The 18,597-nt window shown below is 49.7% G+C and overlaps 26 non-coding genes across 26 annotated transcripts; 13 read left to right on the top strand and 13 right to left on the bottom strand.

The window, feature by feature from the left end:
• Window positions 1-354: 354 nt before the first annotated feature.
• Window positions 355-427, top strand: trnak-cuu. The gene has a single exon. It is a non-coding gene; the product is annotated as a tRNA-Lys (tRNA).
• A 434-nt stretch (window positions 428-861) lies between these two features.
• Window positions 862-935, bottom strand: trnan-guu. Its single transcript has one exon. It is a non-coding gene; the product is annotated as a tRNA-Asn (tRNA).
• A 702-nt stretch (window positions 936-1,637) lies between these two features.
• Window positions 1,638-1,710, top strand: trnak-cuu. Its single transcript has one exon. It is a non-coding gene; the product is annotated as a tRNA-Lys (tRNA).
• A 434-nt stretch (window positions 1,711-2,144) lies between these two features.
• On the bottom strand, window positions 2,145-2,218 carry trnan-guu. The gene has a single exon. It is a non-coding gene; the product is annotated as a tRNA-Asn (tRNA).
• Window positions 2,219-2,912: 694 nt separating this feature from the next.
• trnak-cuu lies at window positions 2,913-2,985 on the top strand. Its single transcript has one exon. It is a non-coding gene; the product is annotated as a tRNA-Lys (tRNA).
• A 434-nt stretch (window positions 2,986-3,419) lies between these two features.
• On the bottom strand, window positions 3,420-3,493 carry trnan-guu. Its single transcript has one exon. It is a non-coding gene; the product is annotated as a tRNA-Asn (tRNA).
• Window positions 3,494-4,191: 698 nt separating this feature from the next.
• Window positions 4,192-4,264, top strand: trnak-cuu. The gene has a single exon. It is a non-coding gene; the product is annotated as a tRNA-Lys (tRNA).
• A 434-nt stretch (window positions 4,265-4,698) lies between these two features.
• On the bottom strand, window positions 4,699-4,772 carry trnan-guu. The gene has a single exon. It is a non-coding gene; the product is annotated as a tRNA-Asn (tRNA).
• A 701-nt stretch (window positions 4,773-5,473) lies between these two features.
• Window positions 5,474-5,546, top strand: trnak-cuu. Its single transcript has one exon. It is a non-coding gene; the product is annotated as a tRNA-Lys (tRNA).
• Window positions 5,547-5,980: 434 nt separating this feature from the next.
• trnan-guu lies at window positions 5,981-6,054 on the bottom strand. Its single transcript has one exon. It is a non-coding gene; the product is annotated as a tRNA-Asn (tRNA).
• A 690-nt stretch (window positions 6,055-6,744) lies between these two features.
• trnak-cuu lies at window positions 6,745-6,817 on the top strand. The gene has a single exon. It is a non-coding gene; the product is annotated as a tRNA-Lys (tRNA).
• Window positions 6,818-7,251: 434 nt separating this feature from the next.
• On the bottom strand, window positions 7,252-7,325 carry trnan-guu. Its single transcript has one exon. It is a non-coding gene; the product is annotated as a tRNA-Asn (tRNA).
• A 687-nt stretch (window positions 7,326-8,012) lies between these two features.
• trnak-cuu lies at window positions 8,013-8,085 on the top strand. Its single transcript has one exon. It is a non-coding gene; the product is annotated as a tRNA-Lys (tRNA).
• Window positions 8,086-8,519: 434 nt separating this feature from the next.
• On the bottom strand, window positions 8,520-8,593 carry trnan-guu. The gene has a single exon. It is a non-coding gene; the product is annotated as a tRNA-Asn (tRNA).
• Window positions 8,594-9,287: 694 nt separating this feature from the next.
• On the top strand, window positions 9,288-9,360 carry trnak-cuu. Its single transcript has one exon. It is a non-coding gene; the product is annotated as a tRNA-Lys (tRNA).
• Window positions 9,361-9,794: 434 nt separating this feature from the next.
• Window positions 9,795-9,868, bottom strand: trnan-guu. Its single transcript has one exon. It is a non-coding gene; the product is annotated as a tRNA-Asn (tRNA).
• A 651-nt stretch (window positions 9,869-10,519) lies between these two features.
• Window positions 10,520-10,592, top strand: trnak-cuu. The gene has a single exon. It is a non-coding gene; the product is annotated as a tRNA-Lys (tRNA).
• Window positions 10,593-11,026: 434 nt separating this feature from the next.
• On the bottom strand, window positions 11,027-11,100 carry trnan-guu. Its single transcript has one exon. It is a non-coding gene; the product is annotated as a tRNA-Asn (tRNA).
• A 651-nt stretch (window positions 11,101-11,751) lies between these two features.
• Window positions 11,752-11,824, top strand: trnak-cuu. The gene has a single exon. It is a non-coding gene; the product is annotated as a tRNA-Lys (tRNA).
• A 420-nt stretch (window positions 11,825-12,244) lies between these two features.
• On the bottom strand, window positions 12,245-12,318 carry trnan-guu. The gene has a single exon. It is a non-coding gene; the product is annotated as a tRNA-Asn (tRNA).
• Window positions 12,319-12,974: 656 nt separating this feature from the next.
• Window positions 12,975-13,047, top strand: trnak-cuu. Its single transcript has one exon. It is a non-coding gene; the product is annotated as a tRNA-Lys (tRNA).
• Window positions 13,048-13,481: 434 nt separating this feature from the next.
• On the bottom strand, window positions 13,482-13,555 carry trnan-guu. Its single transcript has one exon. It is a non-coding gene; the product is annotated as a tRNA-Asn (tRNA).
• A 1,396-nt stretch (window positions 13,556-14,951) lies between these two features.
• On the top strand, window positions 14,952-15,024 carry trnak-uuu. The gene has a single exon. It is a non-coding gene; the product is annotated as a tRNA-Lys (tRNA).
• A 300-nt stretch (window positions 15,025-15,324) lies between these two features.
• On the bottom strand, window positions 15,325-15,396 carry trnaw-cca. Its single transcript has one exon. It is a non-coding gene; the product is annotated as a tRNA-Trp (tRNA).
• A 2,509-nt stretch (window positions 15,397-17,905) lies between these two features.
• trnak-uuu lies at window positions 17,906-17,978 on the top strand. The gene has a single exon. It is a non-coding gene; the product is annotated as a tRNA-Lys (tRNA).
• A 300-nt stretch (window positions 17,979-18,278) lies between these two features.
• trnaw-cca lies at window positions 18,279-18,350 on the bottom strand. Its single transcript has one exon. It is a non-coding gene; the product is annotated as a tRNA-Trp (tRNA).
• Between the last annotated feature and the right edge of the window lie 247 nt (window positions 18,351-18,597).

Here is an 18,597-nt window from a genome sequence, read left to right as displayed (position 1 = left end):
GAAAATCTGCCAGAAATGTCCATGAAATTCCACCATTTCAGGTTTCAAACTCTTTGACTTCTAAAAATTCTACACACAAGCTGTCCTGCCACAATCGCTTCTTTATATTTGGTTCTTAGCGTTGGCGCAGACAAAATGGCTTAAGAAGAGGTGGTAAAAAAAAAAAGTGTACCACACTCAGTGCAACAGAGACCGTCATGTGAAGGGCGTGGTGTTTTTAACGGGTGTCTTGGGAAAATAATGGGCGTTTTTTTGCTCTTAGACTGCACCAGATCAAATTAATCTCAGCCATCTGGGCAGTAGGTGCCCCGCTTTTGTCCAAGCCGGGGGGGGGGGGGGGGGCTCCTTTGACTTGCCCGGCTAGCTCAGTCGGTAGAGCATGAGACTCTTAATCTCAGGGTCGTGGGTTCGAGCCCCACGTTGGGCGAAGGGTGCTTTTGAGGGAGCCGGGACGAGCCCAAAGGCCGTCTTTACCGCCTCAGGAGGAGAGAATAATAGCAACATAAATAAGACAGAAAACCATAGATGGATGAAGTGCACTCTGCGGGTGAACGTTTCCTCCAGAGATCCCTCGGTGTGGTTTTAATCGTCACTAATGACGGACCCTGAGCCTGGCATCAAAGGCTCTCTGAAGACGCCTTCGCATTTTGCAAGCTGGGCTGTGAGTTTAAGAGCATGTTGGGCTGTGAGTTTAAGAGCATGTTGCTCTGTACGGCAATCAGCAAAGCAACAGGTGAGCCAGGCGTTAGGCTTCCAGGGCGCACCAGCCAACAAGCACCCGCCTCCGTTCGCGGCCTGTGATTTCCGCTACGCGTTATGGCAAAGCTTGTGGGGAACCTGGCAGCCTAAGAAAAGCCTAGCCGTCACTGGGTGGGCTTGAACCACCAACCTTTCGGTTAACAGCCGAACGCGCTAACCGATTGCGCCACAGAGACCCGCCTGCTCCTTGCGGAAAGAAGATCGTCCGCCCTGTTGTGCCGCAACTGAGCCGTGCGTTGCCGGAGACACGGTTTGCCGGCCGACCCTGATGGGCCCCGTTGATTAATAGCATAAACACTCCCGATTAATAGTGTTTACGACACTGGAGAGAAGAGGAAAGGGCTGTGTATTTTCGGAAACGCTGCTGCTACAAATCCCGCCTTCCGGTCAAGGTTTGGCTGGAATCAATCCATAGGCCTAATAGACAAATGTGCAAACCAATAGGGTGACAGGGAGGCGGGACAATACCAATTCTCGGGTGGGAAACGAAGATCAGTACGATAGCCATAGCAATCACGAAAATCTGCCAGAAATGTCCATGAAATTCCACCATTTCAGGTTTCAAACTCTTTGACTTCTAAAAATTCTACACACAAGCTGTCCTGCCACAATCGCTTCTTTATATTTGGTTCTTAGCGTTGGCGCAGACAAAATGGCTTAAGAAGAGGTGGTAAAAAAAAAAAGTGTACCACACTCAGTGCAACAGAGACCGTCATGTGAAGGGCGTGGTGTTTTTAACGGGTGTCTTGGGAAAATAATGGGCGTTTTTTTTGCTCTTAGACTGCACCAGATCAAATTAATCTCAGCCATCTGGGCAGTAGGTGCCCCGCTTTTGTCCAAGCCGGGGTGGGGGGGGGGGGGGGGGGCTCCTTTGACTTGCCCGGCTAGCTCAGTCGGTAGAGCATGAGACTCTTAATCTCAGGGTCGTGGGTTCGAGCCCCACGTTGGGCGAAGGGTGCTTTTGAGGGAGCCGGGACGAGCCCAAAGGCCGTCTTTACCGCCTCAGGAGGAGAGAATAATAGCAACATAAATAAGACAGAAAACCATAGATGGATGAAGTGCACTCTGCGGGTGAACGTTTCCTCCAGAGATCCCTCGGTGTGGTTTTAATCGTCACTAATGACGGACCCTGAGCCTGGCATCAAAGGCTCTCTGAAGACGCCTTCGCATTTTGCAAGCTGGGCTGTGAGTTTAAGAGCATGTTGGGCTGTGAGTTTAAGAGCATGTTGCTCTGTACGGCAATCAGCAAAGCAACAGGTGAGCCAGGCGTTAGGCTTCCAGGGCGCACCAGCCAACAAGCACCCGCCTCCGTTCGCGGCCTGTGATTTCCGCTACGCGTTATGGCAAAGCTTGTGGGGAACCTGGCAGCCTAAGAAAAGCCTAGCCGTCACTGGGTGGGCTTGAACCACCAACCTTTCGGTTAACAGCCGAACGCGCTAACCGATTGCGCCACAGAGACCCGCCTGCTCCTTGCGGAAAGAAGATCGTCCGCCCTGTTGTGCCGCAACTGAGCCGTGCGTTGCCGGAGACACGGTTTTGCCGGCCGACCCTGATGGGCCCCGTTGATTAATAGCATAAACACTCCCGATTAATAGTGTTTACGACACTGGAGAGAAGAGGAAAGGGCTGTGTATTTTCGGAAACGCTGCTGCTACAAATCCCGCCTTCCGGTCAAGGTTTGGCTGGAATCAATCCATAGGCCTAATAGACAAATGTGCAAACCAATAGGGTGACAGGGAGGCGGGACAATACCAATTCTCGGGTGGGAAACGAAGATCAGTACGATAGCCATAGCAATCACGAAAATCTGCCAGAAATGTCCATGAAATTCCACCATTTCAGGTTTCAAACTCTTTGACTTCTAAAAATTCTACACACAAGCTGTCCTGCCACAATCGCTTCTTTATATTTGGTTCTTAGCGTTGGCGCAGACAAAATGGCTTAAGAAGAGGTGGTAAAAAAAAAAAGTGTACCACACTCAGTGCAACAGAGACCGTCATGTGAAGGGCGTGGTGTTTTTAACGGGTGTCTTGGGAAAATAATGGGCGTTTTTTTGCTCTTAGACTGCACCAGATCAAATTAATCTCAGCCATCTGGGCAGTAGGTGCCCCGCTTTTGTCCAAGCCGGGGGGGGGGGGGGGCTCCTTTGACTTGCCCGGCTAGCTCAGTCGGTAGAGCATGAGACTCTTAATCTCAGGGTCGTGGGTTCGAGCCCCACGTTGGGCGAAGGGTGCTTTTGAGGGAGCCGGGACGAGCCCAAAGGCCGTCTTTACCGCCTCAGGAGGAGAGAATAATAGCAACATAAATAAGACAGAAAACCATAGATGGATGAAGTGCACTCTGCGGGTGAACGTTTCCTCCAGAGATCCCTCGGTGTGGTTTTAATCGTCACTAATGACGGACCCTGAGCCTGGCATCAAAGGCTCTCTGAAGACGCCTTCGCATTTTGCAAGCTGGGCTGTGAGTTTAAGAGCATGTTGGGCTGTGAGTTTAAGAGCATGTTGCTCTGTACGGCAATCAGCAAAGCAACAGGTGAGCCAGGCGTTAGGCTTCCAGGGCGCACCAGCCAACAAGCACCCGCCTCCGTTCGCGGCCTGTGATTTCCGCTACGCGTTATGGCAAAGCTTGTGGGGAACCTGGCAGCCTAAGAAAAGCCTAGCCGTCACTGGGTGGGCTTGAACCACCAACCTTTCGGTTAACAGCCGAACGCGCTAACCGATTGCGCCACAGAGACCCGCCTGCTCCTTGCGGAAAGAAGATCGTCCGCCCTGTTGTGCCGCAACTGAGCCGTGCGTTGCCGGAGACACGGTTTGCCGGCCGACCCTGATGGGCCCCGTTGATTAATAGCATAAACACTCCCGATTAATAGTGTTTACGACACTGGAGAGAAGAGGAAAGGGCTGTGTATTTTCGGAAACGCTGCTGCTACAAATCCCGCCTTCCGGTCAAGGTTTGGCTGGAATCAATCCATAGGCCTAATAGACAAATGTGCAAACCAATAGGGTGACAGGGAGGCGGGACAATACCAATTCTCGGGTGGGAAACGAAGATCAGTACGATAGCCATAGCAATCACGAAAATCTGCCAGAAATGTCCATGAAATTCCACCATTTCAGGTTTCAAACTCTTTGACTTCTAAAAATTCTACACACAAGCTGTCCTGCCACAATCGCTTCTTTATATTTGGTTCTTAGCGTTGGCGCAGACAAAATGGCTTAAGAAGAGGTGGTAAAAAAAAAAAGTGTACCACACTCAGTGCAACAGAGACCGTCATGTGAAGGGCGTGGTGTTTTTAACGGGTGTCTTGGGAAAATAATGGGCGTTTTTTTGCTCTTAGACTGCACCAGATCAAATTAATCTCAGCCATCTGGGCAGTAGGTGCCCCGCTTTTGTCCAAGCCGGGGGGGGGGGGGGGGGGGGCGCCGTTGACTTGCCCGGCTAGCTCAGTCGGTAGAGCATGAGACTCTTAATCTCAGGGTCGTGGGTTCGAGCCCCACGTTGGGCGAAGGGTGCTTTTGAGGGAGCCGGGACGAGCCCAAAGGCCGTCTTTACCGCCTCAGGAGGAGAGAATAATAGCAACATAAATAAGACAGAAAACCATAGATGGATGAAGTGCACTCTGCGGGTGAACGTTTCCTCCAGAGATCCCTCGGTGTGGTTTTAATCGTCACTAATGACGGACCCTGAGCCTGGCATCAAAGGCTCTCTGAAGACGCCTTCGCATTTTGCAAGCTGGGCTGTGAGTTTAAGAGCATGTTGGGCTGTGAGTTTAAGAGCATGTTGCTCTGTACGGCAATCAGCAAAGCAACAGGTGAGCCAGGCGTTAGGCTTCCAGGGCGCACCAGCCAACAAGCACCCGCCTCCGTTCGCGGCCTGTGATTTCCGCTACGCGTTATGGCAAAGCTTGTGGGGAACCTGGCAGCCTAAGAAAAGCCTAGCCGTCACTGGGTGGGCTTGAACCACCAACCTTTCGGTTAACAGCCGAACGCGCTAACCGATTGCGCCACAGAGACCCGCCTGCTCCTTGCGGAAAGAAGATCGTCCGCCCTGTTGTGCCGCAACTGAGCCGTGCGTTGCCGGAGACACGGTTTGCCGGCCGACCCTGATGGGCCCCGTTGATTAATAGCATAAACACTCCCGATTAATAGTGTTTACGACACTGGAGAGAAGAGGAAAGGGCTGTGTATTTTCGGAAACGCTGCTGCTACAAATCCCGCCTTCCGGTCAAGGTTTGGCTGGAATCAATCCATAGGCCTAATAGACAAATGTGCAAACCAATAGGGTGACAGGGAGGCGGGACAATACCAATTCTCGGGTGGGAAACGAAGATCAGTACGATAGCCATAGCAATCACGAAAATCTGCCAGAAATGTCCATGAAATTCCACCATTTCAGGTTTCAAACTCTTTGACTTCTAAAAATTCTACACACAAGCTGTCCTGCCACAATCGCTTCTTTATATTTGGTTCTTAGCGTTGGCGCAGACAAAATGGCTTAAGAAGAGGTGGTAAAAAAAAAAAGTGTACCACACTCAGTGCAACAGAGACCGTCATGTGAAGGGCGTGGTGTTTTTAACGGGTGTCTTGGGAAAATAATGGGCGTTTTTTTTGCTCTTAGACTGCACCAGATCAAATTAATCTCAGCCATCTGGGCAGTAGGTGCCCCGCTTTTGTCCAAGCCGGGGGGGGGGGGTGGGGGGGGACTCCTTTGACTTGCCCGGCTAGCTCAGTCGGTAGAGCATGAGACTCTTAATCTCAGGGTCGTGGGTTCGAGCCCCACGTTGGGCGAAGGGTGCTTTTGAGGGAGCCGGGACGAGCCCAAAGGCCGTCTTTACCGCCTCAGGAGGAGAGAATAATAGCAACATAAATAAGACAGAAAACCATAGATGGATGAAGTGCACTCTGCGGGTGAACGTTTCCTCCAGAGATCCCTCGGTGTGGTTTTAATCGTCACTAATGACGGACCCTGAGCCTGGCATCAAAGGCTCTCTGAAGACGCCTTCGCATTTTGCAAGCTGGGCTGTGAGTTTAAGAGCATGTTGGGCTGTGAGTTTAAGAGCATGTTGCTCTGTACGGCAATCAGCAAAGCAACAGGTGAGCCAGGCGTTAGGCTTCCAGGGCGCACCAGCCAACAAGCACCCGCCTCCGTTCGCGGCCTGTGATTTCCGCTACGCGTTATGGCAAAGCTTGTGGGGAACCTGGCAGCCTAAGAAAAGCCTAGCCGTCACTGGGTGGGCTTGAACCACCAACCTTTCGGTTAACAGCCGAACGCGCTAACCGATTGCGCCACAGAGACCCGCCTGCTCCTTGCGGAAAGAAGATCGTCCGCCCTGTTGTGCCGCAACTGAGCCGTGCGTTGCCGGAGACACGGTTTGCCGGCCGACCCTGATGGGCCCCGTTGATTAATAGCATAAACACTCCCGATTAATAGTGTTTACGACACTGGAGAGAAGAGGAAAGGGCTGTGTATTTTCGGAAACGCTGCTGCTACAAATCCCGCCTTCCGGTCAAGGTTTGGCTGGAATCAATCCATAGGCCTAATAGACAAATGTGCAAACCAATAGGGTGACAGGGAGGCGGGACAATACCAATTCTCGGGTGGGAAACGAAGATCAGTACGATAGCCATAGCAATCACGAAAATCTGCCAGAAATGTCCATGAAATTCCACCATTTCAGGTTTCAAACTCTTTGACTTCTAAAAATTCTACACACAAGCTGTCCTGCCACAATCGCTTCTTTATATTTGGTTCTTAGCGTTGGCGCAGACAAAATGGCTTAAGAAGAGGTGGTAAAAAAAAAAAGTGTACCACACTCAGTGCAACAGAGACCGTCATGTGAAGGGCGTGGTGTTTTTAACGGGTGTCTTGGGAAAATAATGGGCGTTTTTTTGCTCTTAGACTGCACCAGATCAAATTAATCTCAGCCATCTGGGCAGTAGGTGCCCCGCTTTTGTCCAAGCCGGGGGGGGGGGGCTCCTTTGACTTGCCCGGCTAGCTCAGTCGGTAGAGCATGAGACTCTTAATCTCAGGGTCGTGGGTTCGAGCCCCACGTTGGGCGAAGGGTGCTTTTGAGGGAGCCGGGACGAGCCCAAAGGCCGTCTTTACCGCCTCAGGAGGAGAGAATAATAGCAACATAAATAAGACAGAAAACCATAGATGGATGAAGTGCACTCTGCGGGTGAACGTTTCCTCCAGAGATCCCTCGGTGTGGTTTTAATCGTCACTAATGACGGACCCTGAGCCTGGCATCAAAGGCTCTCTGAAGACGCCTTCGCATTTTGCAAGCTGGGCTGTGAGTTTAAGAGCATGTTGGGCTGTGAGTTTAAGAGCATGTTGCTCTGTACGGCAATCAGCAAAGCAACAGGTGAGCCAGGCGTTAGGCTTCCAGGGCGCACCAGCCAACAAGCACCCGCCTCCGTTCGCGGCCTGTGATTTCCGCTACGCGTTATGGCAAAGCTTGTGGGGAACCTGGCAGCCTAAGAAAAGCCTAGCCGTCACTGGGTGGGCTTGAACCACCAACCTTTCGGTTAACAGCCGAACGCGCTAACCGATTGCGCCACAGAGACCCGCCTGCTCCTTGCGGAAAGAAGATCGTCCGCCCTGTTGTGCCGCAACTGAGCCGTGCGTTGCCGGAGACACGGTTTGCCGGCCGACCCTGATGGGCCCCGTTGATTAATAGCATAAACACTCCCGATTAATAGTGTTTACGACACTGGAGAGAAGAGGAAAGGGCTGTGTATTTTCGGAAACGCTGCTGCTACAAATCCCGCCTTCCGGTCAAGGTTTGGCTGGAATCAATCCATAGGCCTAATAGACAAATGTGCAAACCAATAGGGTGACAGGGAGGCGGGACAATACCAATTCTCGGGTGGGAAACGAAGATCAGTACGATAGCCATAGCAATCACGAAAATCTGCCAGAAATGTCCATGAAATTCCACCATTTCAGGTTTCAAACTCTTTGACTTCTAAAAATTCTACACACAAGCTGTCCTGCCACAATCGCTTCTTTATATTTGGTTCTTAGCGTTGGCGCAGACAAAATGGCTTAAGAAGAGGTGGTAAAAAAAAAAAGTGTACCACACTCAGTGCAACAGAGACCGTCATGTGAAGGGCGTGGTGTTTTTAACGGGTGTCTTGGGAAAATAATGGGCGTTTTTTTGCTCTTAGACTGCACCAGATCAAATTAATCTCAGCCATCTGGGCAGTAGGTGCCCCGCTTTTGTCCAAGCCGGGGGGGGGCTCCTTTGACTTGCCCGGCTAGCTCAGTCGGTAGAGCATGAGACTCTTAATCTCAGGGTCGTGGGTTCGAGCCCCACGTTGGGCGAAGGGTGCTTTTGAGGGAGCCGGGACGAGCCCAAAGGCCGTCTTTACCGCCTCAGGAGGAGAGAATAATAGCAACATAAATAAGACAGAAAACCATAGATGGATGAAGTGCACTCTGCGGGTGAACGTTTCCTCCAGAGATCCCTCGGTGTGGTTTTAATCGTCACTAATGACGGACCCTGAGCCTGGCATCAAAGGCTCTCTGAAGACGCCTTCGCATTTTGCAAGCTGGGCTGTGAGTTTAAGAGCATGTTGGGCTGTGAGTTTAAGAGCATGTTGCTCTGTACGGCAATCAGCAAAGCAACAGGTGAGCCAGGCGTTAGGCTTCCAGGGCGCACCAGCCAACAAGCACCCGCCTCCGTTCGCGGCCTGTGATTTCCGCTACGCGTTATGGCAAAGCTTGTGGGGAACCTGGCAGCCTAAGAAAAGCCTAGCCGTCACTGGGTGGGCTTGAACCACCAACCTTTCGGTTAACAGCCGAACGCGCTAACCGATTGCGCCACAGAGACCCGCCTGCTCCTTGCGGAAAGAAGATCGTCCGCCCTGTTGTGCCGCAACTGAGCCGTGCGTTGCCGGAGACACGGTTTGCCGGCCGACCCTGATGGGCCCCGTTGATTAATAGCATAAACACTCCCGATTAATAGTGTTTACGACACTGGAGAGAAGAGGAAAGGGCTGTGTATTTTCGGAAACGCTGCTGCTACAAATCCCGCCTTCCGGTCAAGGTTTGGCTGGAATCAATCCATAGGCCTAATAGACAAATGTGCAAACCAATAGGGTGACAGGGAGGCGGGACAATACCAATTCTCGGGTGGGAAACGAAGATCAGTACGATAGCCATAGCAATCACGAAAATCTGCCAGAAATGTCCATGAAATTCCACCATTTCAGGTTTCAAACTCTTTGACTTCTAAAAATTCTACACACAAGCTGTCCTGCCACAATCGCTTCTTTATATTTGGTTCTTAGCGTTGGCGCAGACAAAATGGCTTAAGAAGAGGTGGTAAAAAAAAAAAGTGTACCACACTCAGTGCAACAGAGACCGTCATGTGAAGGGCGTGGTGTTTTTAACGGGTGTCTTGGGAAAATAATGGGCGTTTTTTTGCTCTTAGACTGCACCAGATCAAATTAATCTCAGCCATCTGGGCAGTAGGTGCCCCGCTTTTGTCCAAGCCGGGGGGGGGGGGGGGGCTCCGTTGACTTGCCCGGCTAGCTCAGTCGGTAGAGCATGAGACTCTTAATCTCAGGGTCGTGGGTTCGAGCCCCACGTTGGGCGAAGGGTGCTTTTGAGGGAGCCGGGACGAGCCCAAAGGCCGTCTTTACCGCCTCAGGAGGAGAGAATAATAGCAACATAAATAAGACAGAAAACCATAGATGGATAAAGTGCACTCTGCGGGTGAACGTTTCCTCCAGAGATCCCTCGGTGTGGTTTTAATCGTCACTAATGACGGACCCTGAGCCTGGCATCAAAGGCTCTCTGAAGACGCCTTCGCATTTTGCAAGCTGGGCTGTGAGTTTAAGAGCATGTTGGGCTGTGAGTTTAAGAGCATGTTGCTCTGTACGGCAATCAGCAAAGCAACAGGTGAGCCAGGCGTTAGGCTTCCAGGGCGCACCAGCCAACAAGCACCCGCCTCCGTTCGCGGCCTGTGATTTCCGCTACGCGTTATGGCAAAGCTTGTGGGGAACCTGGCAGCCTAAGAAAAGCCTAGCCGTCACTGGGTGGGCTTGAACCACCAACCTTTCGGTTAACAGCCGAACGCGCTAACCGATTGCGCCACAGAGACCCGCCTGCTCCTTGCGGAAAGAAGATCGTCCGCCCTGTTGTGCCGCAACTGAGCCGTGCGTTGCCGGAGACACGGTTTGCCGGCCGACCCTGATGGGCCCCGTTGATTAATAGCATAAACACTCCCGATTAATAGTGTTTACGACACTGGAGAGAAGAGGAAAGGGCTGTGTATTTTCGGAAACGCTGCTGCTACAAATCCCGCCTTCCGGTCAAGGTTTGGCTAGAATCAATCCATAGGCCTAATAGACAAATGTGCAAACCAATAGGGTGACAGGGAGGCGGGACAATACCAATTCTCGGGTGGGAAACGAAGATCAGTACGATAGCCATAGCGATCACGAAAACCTGCCAGAAATGTCCATGAAATTCCACCATTTCAGGTTTCAAACTCTTTGACTTCTAAAAATTCTACACACAAGCTGTCCTGCCACAATCGCTTCTTTATATTTGGTTCTTAGCGTTGGCGCAGACAAAATGGCTTAAGAAGAGGCGGTAAAAAAAAAAAGTGTACCACACTCAGTGCAACAGAGACCGTCATGTGAAGGGCGTGGTGTTTTTAACGGGTGTCTGCACCAGATCAAATTAATCTCAGCCATCTGGGCAGTAGGTGCCCCGCTTTTGTCCAAGCCGGGGGGGGCTCCTTTGACTTGCCCGGCTAGCTCAGTCGGTAGAGCATGAGACTCTTAATCTCAGGGTCGTGGGTTCGAGCCCCACGTTGGGCGAAGGGTGCTTTTGAGGGAGCCGGGACGAGCCCAAAGGCCGTCTTTACCGCCTCAGGAGGAGAGAATAATAGCAACATAAATAAGACAGAAAACCATAGATGGATAAAGTGCACTCTGCGGGTGAACGTTTCCTCCAGAGATCCCCCGGTGTGGTTTTAATCGTCACTAATGACGGACCCTGAGCCTGGCATCAAAGGCTCTCTGAAGACGCCTTCGCATTTTGCAAGCTGGGCTGTGAGTTTAAGAGCATGTTGGGCTGTGAGTTTAAGAGCATGTTGCTCTGTACGGCAATCAGCAAAGCAACAGGTGAGCCAGGCGTTAGGCTTCCAGGGCGCACCAGCCAACAAGCACCCGCCTCCGTTCGCGGCCTGTGATTTCCGCTACGCGTTATGGCAAAGCTTGTGGGGAACCTGGCAGCCTAAGAAAAGCCTAGCCGTCACTGGGTGGGCTTGAACCACCAACCTTTCGGTTAACAGCCGAACGCGCTAACCGATTGCGCCACAGAGACCCGCCTGCTCCTTGCGGAAAGAAGATCGTCCGCCCTGTTGTGCCGCAACTGAGCCGTGCGTTGCCGGAGACACGGTTTGCCGGCCGACCCTGATGGGCCCCGTTGATTAATAGCATAAACACTCCCGATTAATAGTGTTTACGACACTGGAGAGAAGAGGAAAGGGCTGTGTATTTTCGGAAACGCTGCTGCTACAAATCCCGCCTTCCGGTCAAGGTTTGGCTAGAATCAATCCATAGGCCTAATAGACAAATGTGCAAACCAATAGGGTGACAGGGAGGCGGGACAATACCAATTCTCGGGTGGGAAACGAAGATCAGTACGATAGCCATAGCAATCACGAAAATCTGCCAGAAATGTCCATGAAATTCCACCATTTCAGGTTTCAAACTCTTTGACTTCTAAAAATTCTACACACAAGCTGTCCTGCCACAATCGCTTCTTTATATTTGGTTCTTAGCGTTGGCGCAGACAAAATGGCTTAAGAAGAGGTGGTAAAAAAAAAAGTGTACCACACTCAGTGCAACAGAGACCGTCATGTGAAGGGCGTGGTGTTTTTAACGGGTGTCTGCACCAGATCAAATTAATCTCAGCCATCTGGGCAGTAGGTGCCCCGCTTTTGTCCAAGCCGGGGGGGGGCTCCTTTGACTTGCCCGGCTAGCTCAGTCGGTAGAGCATGAGACTCTTAATCTCAGGGTCGTGGGTTCGAGCCCCACGTTGGGCGAAGGGTGCTTTTGAGGGAGCCGGGACGAGCCCAAAGGCCGTCTTTACCGCCTCAGGAGGAGAGAATAATAGCAACATAAATAAGACAGAAAACCATAGATGGATAAAGTGCACTCTGCGGGTGAACGTTTCCTCCAGAGATCCCTCGGTGTGGTTTTAATCGTCACTAATGACGGACCCTGAGCCTGGCATCAAAGGCTCTCTGAAGACGCCTTCGCATTTTGCAAGCTGGGCTGTGAGTTTAAGAGCATGTTGGGCTGTGAGTTTAAGAGCATGTTGCTCTGTACGGCAATCAGCAAAGCAACAGGTGAGCCAGGCGTTAGGCTTCCAGGGCGCACCAGCCTCCGTTCGCGGCCTGTGATTTCCGCTACGCGTTATGGCAAAGCTTGTGGGGAACCTGGCAGCCTAAGAAAAGCCTAGCCGTCACTGGGTGGGCTTGAACCACCAACCTTTCGGTTAACAGCCGAACGCGCTAACCGATTGCGCCACAGAGACCCGCCTGCTCCTTGCGGAAAGAAGATCGTCCGCCCTGTTGTGCCGCAACTGAGCCGTGCGTTGCCGGAGACACGGTTTGCCGGCCGACCCTGATGGGCCCCGTTGATTAATAGCATAAACACTCCCGATTAATAGTGTTTACGACACTGGAGAGAAGAGGAAAGGGCTGTGTATTTTCGGAAACGCTGCTGCTACAAATCCCGCCTTCCGGTCAAGGTTTGGCTAGAATCAATCCATAGGCCTAATAGACAAATGTGCAAACCAATAGGGTGACAGGGAGGCGGGACAATACCAATTCTCGGGTGGGAAACGAAGATCAGTACGATAGCCATAGCAATCACGAAAATCTGCCAGAAATGTCCATGAAATTCCACCATTTCAGGTTTCAAACTCTTTGACTTCTAAAAATTCTACACACAAGCTGTCCTGCCACAATCGCTTCTTTATATTTGGTTCTTAGCGTTGGCGCAGACAAAATGGCTTAAGAAGAGGTGGTAAAAAAAAAAAGTGTACCACACTCAGTGCAACAGAGACCGTCATGTGAAGGGCGTGGTGTTTTTAACGGGTGTCTGCACCAGATCAAATTAATCTCAGCCATCTGGGCAGTAGGTGCCCCGCTTTTGTCCAAGCCGGGGGGGTCGGGGCTCCTTTGACTTGCCCGGCTAGCTCAGTCGGTAGAGCATGAGACTCTTAATCTCAGGGTCGTGGGTTCGAGCCCCACGTTGGGCGAAGGGTGCTTTTGAGGGAGCCGGGACGAGCCCAAAGGCCGTCTTTACCGCCTCAGGAGGAGAGAATAATAGCAACATAAATAAGACAGAAAACCATAGATGGATAAAGTGCACTCTGCGGGTGAACGTTTCCTCCAGAGATCCCTCGGTGTGGTTTTAATCGTCACTAATGACGGACCCTGAGCCTGGCATCAAAGGCTCTCTGAAGACGCCTTCGCATTTTGCAAGCTGGGCTGTGAGTTTAAGAGCATGTTGGGCTGTGAGTTTAAGAGCATGTTGCTCTGTACGGCAATCAGCAAAGCAACAGGTGAGCCAGGCGTTAGGCTTCCAGGGCGCACCAGCCAACAAGCACCCGCCTCCGTTCGCGGCCTGTGATTTCCGCTACGCGTTATGGCAAAGCTTGTGGGGAACCTGGCAGCCTAAGAAAAGCCTAGCCGTCACTGGGTGGGCTTGAACCACCAACCTTTCGGTTAACAGCCGAACGCGCTAACCGATTGCGCCACAGAGACCCGCCTGCTCCTTGCGGAAAGAAGATCGTCCGCCCTGTTGTGCCGCAACTGAGCCGTGCGTTGCCGGAGACACGGTTTGCCGGCCGACCCTGATGGGCCCCGTTGATTAATAGCATAAACACTCCCGATTAATAGTGTTTACGCCACTGGAGAGAAGAGGAAAGGGCTGTGTATTTTCGGAAACGCTGCTGCTACAAATCCCGCCTTCCGGTCAAGGTTTGGCTAGAATCAATCCATAGGCCTAATAGACAAATGTGCAAACCAATAGGGTGACAGGGAGGCGGGACAATACCAATTCTCGGGTGGGAAACGAAGATCAGTACGATAGCCATAGCAATCACGAAAATCTGCCAGAAATGTCCATGAAATTCCACCATTTCAGGTTTCAAACTCTTTGACTTCTAAAAATTCTACACACAAGCTGTCCTGCCACAATCGCTTCTTTATATTTGGTTCTTAGCGTTGGCGCAGACAAAATGGCTTAAGAAGAGGTGGTAAAAAAAAAAAGTGTACCACACTCAGTGCAACAGAGACCGTCATGTGAAGGGCGTGGTGTTTTTAACGGGTGTCTTGGGAAAATAATGGGCGTTTTTATGCTCTTAGACTTAGACTTTTTTTGCTTCAACACCCTGGTGGAGACGGTTCGCAGCACAGCGCCCACGACGAGGATCATCGTGTCTGGACCGCTTCCAACGTACCAGCGAGGAATTGAAAGGTTCAGTAGACTTTTTGCTTTAAATGAATGGTTACAGTCATGGTATCAGGCTCAGAAACTACTATTATTATTCCGACCACCAAAGACAGATTCACAAATAACCTGCCTGATCTGTCTGGACTTCTTACTCTACCCTTAAACTCAAACGACCTAGATGTAATGACTAACAGCATAGACGCTATATTCACTCACACCCTCCTGATTCCGATAATTGGGCAGAGTCCAGGTATGGCCCGGATAGCTCAGTCGTTCTGGAAGTCGGTCTTTCAGGAGACAAGCTTTGGAATTGCTGAAGATTTTACTGTGGCCAGCAAGAGTATAGAGCAAAAGATCAAAATAATCAGTGAGACAATGTCTATTGTAAAAAGCGCTATACAAATAAACTTGAATTGAATGAATTGAAATGAAATACATATTCTGATCCAGAGCACGAGATCGTTTAATCGCCGGAATCCTCTTAACATGTGCGGACACAGTCTGATTCGATATTTGGGCAGAGTCCAGGTATGGCCCGGATAGCTCATCGTTCTGGAAGTCGGTCTTTCAGGAGACAAGCTTTGGAATTGCTTACTGTGGCCAGCAAGAGTATAGAGCAAAAGATCAAAATAATCAGAGGACACATCTGAACGCACAGTTTCACAGTCCTGGCCCGTTTGGAACTAAAGGCGCAAGCTTGCCAGAGCCCGGATAGCTCAGTCGGTAGAGCATCAGACTTTTAATCTGAGGGTCCAGGGTTCAAGTCCCTGTTCGGGCGTTTGTACATGTGGGTGGCTGAGTTGTGAAAAGTGAAAAGAATGCTTTAGGTTGCTGCTGGTGTCTCATTGCTTCAATGTTCCAGAGCATTGGAAAATGCTTGTCTTGCTGCTGCTTTATTGTACAAATCATGTGCTAGGAGCAGATAAGATAAACCGGTATCAGTGTGTTTTCCACCTTACTTGCTGCTACCAGTGCAACAAAAACATGACCGTCACAGAAATCCGATGGCATGTAAGTCACCACATTTGACTGTGCATAAAATGCACTGACACGTTAATGCGTATGAAAGAGAAAGGCATGACCTCGACGTGATTTGAACACGCAACCTTCTGATCTGGAGTCAGACACGCTACCGTTGCGCCACGAGGTCCCAAAACCAAGGCAAAAGTGCAGCATAACGCAAACATAGATGCACACATACTTCTGCATCGACGAGGACAAAAAAATACGCGGATGAAAGTCAGAGACAAGAAGTGGACCGTGACTGCTGCGACTAGTTTCCCCCATCTTGGTAGAAGCTTTTTCAGAGTACGCAGTGGAAGTTATTTCAATACATTACATGACTGGATTCCAATACCCAACCTATTGAAGAAATATTTTTCAGCTTCTCTGTCAATTCTCACCTTAGCACGTGAGTGTGAAGCACAACTTAGAGACTAGACAGTCTATGTGATTAGATAAAAGTTCAACTTTCTCTTGAAACTTCACATGTTCACCAGGCATACAAGTCCTTTGTGTTATTATATGTCTCAGATAACGGGCAATCAGTGGTAACGGAGATAGAAGACACGTTGGACTTCATCCTGGAATACTGCAGATGAAGTTGAATATCGCAAAATTCACGAAAAGTCCATCATGGTTTATAAATAAATTGTCTAACGTGCCAAGGACCAGAGGGGATATACATATGTATCCACCACCGCCGGTCTTCGAGATCCCCACCCGGAACCGCTTCGCCCCCCTTCGCGAGACGGACTGCGACAACGCGATCATTGGAGACTCCATCGTCCGCCACGTCCGTGCTACGGTGGCTAAAGGTAAGGCTCGCACTCACTGCTTGCCTGGTGCTCGTATTCTTGATGTCTCTGCACAGGTACCTAGAGTCGTGAGTAGAAACACCAGAGCTGTGGTTCTTCATGTCGGCTCGAACGACACCAGCCTGAGGCAGTCGGAGATCCTGAAGAGGGACTTCAACACCCTGGTGGAGACGGTTCGCAGCACAGCGCCCACGACGAGGATCATCGTGTCTGGACCGCTTCCAACGTACCAGCGAGGAATTGAAAGGTTCAGTAGACTTTTTGCTTTAAATGAATGGTTACAGTCATGGTATCAGGCTCAGAAACTACTATTATTATTCCGACCACCAAAGACAGATTCACAAATAACCTGCCTGATCTGTCTGGACTTCTTACTCTACCCTTAAACTCAAACGACCTAGATGTAATGACTAACAGCATAGACGCTATATTCACTCACACCCTCAAGAGGGAGACCCGTAACCTCGAACGGAAATGGAGAAAAACTAAATTAAAGGGTTTTGAGAATTGCGTATAAGGACAGTATGTCCAGCTATAGACAGGCTCTAAAAGCTTTTATTTAGCACAGTGCATCTTTAATAAATAGGTTACAGTCAGTCCAAAATGCAGCTGCCAGAGTTCTCACTAGGACAAGAAAGTATGACCATATAACCCCAATTTTATCATCTCTACACTGGCTACCTGTTAAGTTTAGAATTGACTACAAACTGTTGCTACTCACGTACAAGGCTCTTAATGGTTTAGCTCCCATGTATCTAACTAGTCTTCTAACACGTTACAATCCTTCACGCTCTCTGAGATCACAAAACTCAGGACTTTTGGTAGTTCCCAGAATATCTAAATCTACTAAAGGTGGTAGAGCGTTCTCGTATTTAGCTCCCAAACTTTGGAATTGTCTTCCTGATAGTGTTCGGGGCTCAGACACACTTTCGCAGTTTAAATGTAGATTAAAAACTCGTCTCTTTAGTCAGGCGTACACATAATACATCCTATAGTATCATGCACTAGTACATCAGACCTTGGGCATCCAGACATTGTACCAGCTCCCAACGTCCTCTGTGGGACGATGCCTTTGGACGTCCACTGAGCCGAGGCCGACTCTAAGAATCCTGAGACATCTCCAGTTAGACTCTGTGATACTAAGGAGATCCGAAGTCCATGATCCTTACACCAATAAAACATTTAAATGACTGTATATTACAATCACACCCCCAGTGTCACCCATATGAGGATGGGTTCCCCCTTGAGTGCGGTTCCTCTCGAGGTTTCTTCCTTTACCGATTTAAGGGAGTTTTTCCTTGCCACTGCTGCCTGAGTCACCTCAGACTTGCTCATAGAGGAATAAATACATACACATTGTGAACTATATACATCTAATAATAATCTAGAATTTTTGTTCTGATAATTCTTATTTCTTTTATTATTCGTTATTTCCTTTATCATTAATTATGTCTACCTTCTGCTCTATGTTTATGTTCTGTAAAGCTGCTTTGAGACAATGTCTATTGTAAAAAGCGCTATACAAATAAACTTGAATTGAATTGAATTGAATTGAAATACATATTCTGATCCAGAGCACGAGATCGGTTTAATCGCCGGAATCCTCTTAAACATGTGCGGACACAGTCCTGATTCCGATATTTGGGCAGAGTCCAGGTATGGCCCGGATAGCTCAGTCGTTCTGGAAGTCGGTCTTTCAGGAGACAAGCTTTGGAATTGCTGAAGATTTTACTGTGGCCAGCAAGAGTATAGAGCAAAAGATCAAAATAATCAGAGGACACATCTGAACGCACAGTTTCACAGTCCTGGCCCGTTTGGAACTAAAGGCGCAAGCTTGCCAGAGCCCGGATAGCTCAGTCGGTAGAGCATCAGACTTTTAATCTGAGGGTCCAGGGTTCAAGTCCCTGTTCGGGCGTTTGTACATGTGGGTGGCTGAGTTGTGAAAAGTGAAAAGAATGCTTTAGGTTGCTGCTGGTGTCTCATTGCTTCAATGTTCCAGAGCATTGGAAAATGCTTGTCTTGCTGCTGCTTTATTGTACAAATCATGTGCTAGGAGCAGATAAGATAAACCGATATCAGTGTGTTTTCCACCTTACTTGCTGCTACCAGTGCAACAAAAACATGACCGTCACAGAAATCCGATGGCATGTAAGTCACCACATTTGACTGTGCATAAAATGCACTGACACGTTAATGCGTATGAAAGAGAAAGGCATGACCTCGACGTGATTTGAACACGCAACCTTCTGATCTGGAGTCAGACACGCTACCGTTGCGCCACGAGGTCCCAAAACCAAGGCAAAAGTGCAGCATAACGCAAACATAGATGCACACATACTTCTGCATCGACGAGGACAAAAAAATACGCGGATGAAAGTCAGAGACAAGAAGTGGACCGTGACTGCTGCGACTAGTTTCCCCCATCTTGGTAGAAGCTTTTTCAGAGTACGCAGTGGAAGTTATTTCAATACATTACATGACTGGATTCCAATACCCAACCTATTGAAGAAATATTTTTCAGCTTCTCTGTCAAT

The sequence above is a fragment of the Tachysurus fulvidraco genome, chromosome 1 (assembly GCF_022655615.1).
Source record: "Tachysurus fulvidraco isolate hzauxx_2018 chromosome 1, HZAU_PFXX_2.0, whole genome shotgun sequence".
Taxonomy (NCBI): Eukaryota; Metazoa; Chordata; class Actinopteri; order Siluriformes; family Bagridae; genus Tachysurus; species Tachysurus fulvidraco.
Note: the sequence above shows the minus strand (reverse complement) of the source record. Positions and strands in the feature narration are given on the sequence as shown.